Genomic DNA, 3,511 nt, shown 5'->3' on the forward strand with positions numbered 1-3,511 from the left:
AATAAGCCATTTTTTTTTAAGTTCAAGTAATTTGAATTAGATAAAATCATCTCCTAGCATTTAACTTTTTTAATGTGTTTAAAATTAATAATCTAGACTACATTTGCGTGAATTTACAGCCCCTGAAGGCATAAAATATTTATAATGATCTCTACTTATTAAAAATTTGTAAGAAATTCTTGTTTTTAAGATTTTAAACACATCTCTGCTGAAATAAAACAAAACAAGAATAGGCCTTCAAATTCAGAATACATAAGGAGTGGGGCTATCATTTAACTCAGACCCTTCTTCACCCATGAGTGAATAAAGTTGTCCTAGAAACTGAACCAGAACCACAGCAGTCCAAAAGCAGTTTTTAGGATTGATTAGGTGTCAGGTTGGGTCTAATTGGTACTGTACACATGGAAACATCTTGAATTATTCATGATCATTTTTGCAGGACCAACTGTTTTGATCTTATAGAGCTAACGTTAGTAATCTCGCATCCAATGTTAACAAGATACTCTGGACAGGCATGGGAACACAACTCACTACTATCTCCCATTTTAATCCTCTTAATCTATGTCGATGTTTGCAAAAGCAAGCAATTTCTGGCAATTTTAAGTTTAAACGGAAGTTACGTCGACGGACGTGAAATAAAGTTGTATGCTTCTTGTGACAGCTATCACCTAAAAACTTGCAAATAACGGCAAAGGTATGCATTTTCTGGCTACTTCAGGTTTGTCCGGAAGTGAAGACATTAGACAACTTTTGATGATTTCCATAACTGCCACTCGATATCCTGAACAACTTTGCTTTAATAATGTACTAAATTTTTTTACGGTTATTGAAATATTAAAGAAAAGTTTTCGGCCTCTCTTTATCTTCAAGGTGTCAGCCCCTTTTTGATTATATCGGATGAAAGATATTGTAATTCTGCACAAATATGATGAACCTTGAACCTACACTACCTCAGGATGCTTCCCTATAAATATGATTTGATTTGAACAAAATTGAATCTACACTACCTAGGGATGCTTTCCTACATGTATAAATATGACCAAACATGGCTTTTTTGTTCTTGGGGAGAAGCTTCTTAAAGATTTTTTCTTATATATTCCTGCGTTTAACTTGGATAGTCCATTGTAGCCCCACCCTACCCCGGGGGAAATATATCGTACACACTTGAATCTACACAATCTGAAGATGCTTCCTTATTACGAGGGTTGATCCAAAAGTAATGTCACAACTTCGATGAGATACCTACTTGTCGACATAAAACAACAAAATTGTTAATGATGAAAGCTATATTTATTTAAAATCAGACCTGCAAATTTCACTTTAACATGATTTATACTTTTCAAAATATTGGATTATATACAACGTGCGATTATGGTAATTGCTGCACCTAAATAACGTCATATACCAGGCATATGCCGTCATACATTTAAACGCTTCCCTTCGTTTTATTGAAAAAATGGAGATCCAAGAACACCTTCACAAATTCGGATTTCTTAAAGAAAACTTGGTACCCATCGTACACACACTCTTTCCATTTATTAATTCGTCTGTCAAAATTCTTCGAACAGCAGTATAAGGCCTCCTCAAAATTTCACATATATCTTTTACCGTCTGTCTTTTTTGACAGCGTCAAACACCATTGAACGTTTCCGTTCTCCTTCAAATCTTTCGGTATTTTTGTCATCTGCTGAACATTCAATGACCCATCACCCACCCAAAATCGGAAAAACCATCTTAACAAGTGTCCTATTCACAGTCTTATCTCGCGAGTCTGGTTAATCAACGTAACTGTCTCTACTGGCGATTTTGTCAATTTTGAAGCAAAATGTATTGCAGTTTGTTTTTGCTTTTTTGTCCATTTCGACATTTCTTTTTATGCCCCCGTAAATGAAGTTTCAGGGGTATAGTTTTTGTCTTGTCCATCCGTCTGTCTAGCTGTCTGTCTGTCTGTCTTTCTGTTTGTCTGTTTGTGCGCAAAATCTTGCACCTTGCCCATCACGTTTGATTATGTGGATTTATGACTTTCATATTTCACATGTATATTCCTTGTGACAAGACATTTCTTTGGGTACCACCAAATTTGAACTTTGACTTTGACTTGGAGTTTGACCCACTTTTGCATAAGAATTTTTAACTTTTACTTTGGCCATATCTTTTGAACAGTAGAAACCAGGACTTTAATATTTCAAAATATTTTCAATGTGGCAAGAACTTTCATTGGATACCAACAACTTTGATCTTTTGACCTTGACCTTAGAGATTTCAATACTTATAAAAAACTTTAACCTTGGCAAAAACTATGAGCGGTAAGGGCTAGGGATTTCATACTTCACAAATGTAATTATTGTGTGTAGACGCTTCATTGGAAACCAAGAACTTTGACCTTTTGACCTTGAACTTGGAGTTTGACCTTATTTAAAATACAAACATGAACATAATTTTTGAAGGGCGAGGACTTGGGCTTTCATACTTCACATGTTTAATCTTTGTGAAAATACCTCTCATTTAATATCAAGAGCATTGACCCTTTGACCTTGACTTTGGAGTTGGGCCCAATTTTACACAAAAAATCTAAACTTTTTATTTGGCCTTAATTTCTAAACGGTAGACACTAGGAATTTCACATATGAATTCTTTGTGGCAAGAACTTGCATTTGAAATCAACACTTTTGACCTTTTGACCTTGAAGAATACCGTACTTAAAAGAAAACTCTAACCTTGGCCATAATTTTTGAACGATAAGGACTAGGGCTTTCTTACTTCAAATATATAATCTTGTGAATAGATCTGTCATTAGATATCAACAACTGTGTCCCTTTTACCTTGACCTTGGAATCTGACCTACTTTTTACATACTTTAACCTTGGCCATAACTTTCGAAACAGTAAGGGCTAGAGCTTTCGTCCATCACATATTTAATTCATTGGATATTAACAACTTTGCCCCTTTGACCTTGACCTTCGTGTTTTGACCTAATCTTTATAAACTTTAACCTTGGCCATAACTATTGATCGGTAAGGACCAGCGCTTTCATACTTCCAAAATGTAATCTTTGAGACAAGTCCATTTTTTTTTTATAAACCAACAACCTTGACCCTTTGACCTTGACACTGGAATTTGTCCTATCTAAAAAAAAATAACCTTGGTCATAATCTTTGAACAGATGGTGCTAGATTTTTATATTTCACATTTGTATTTCTTGAGAAAATGGCCTTACATCTATAACATATATTCAGTTCAACATTATTGAATGAAAAATTCAAGTTTACTTAGATTTAAATTAGTGCATCTTTTGGTATATTATATTTGATAATATGACGCCAAATATAAAAGGTATGGACACTGTGACATTAATTTTGAATAAACCCTCGTAGTTTCATCTTTTCTGACCGTGTGGCTCTTGAGAAGAAGATTTTTTAAACATGCTACTAAATTTCCACATTTTTTAAATTATCCCTCCTTGAAAGAAAGCATGGCCTTTCGTTTGCACAAACTTGATACCCCTTTACCC

This window comes from Saccostrea cucullata, unplaced genomic scaffold, assembly GCF_032062105.1.
Source record: "Saccostrea cucullata isolate Sc308-1 unplaced genomic scaffold, CSIRO_AGI_Scuc_v1 ctg6105, whole genome shotgun sequence".
Taxonomy (NCBI): domain Eukaryota; kingdom Metazoa; phylum Mollusca; class Bivalvia; order Ostreida; family Ostreidae; genus Saccostrea; species Saccostrea cuccullata.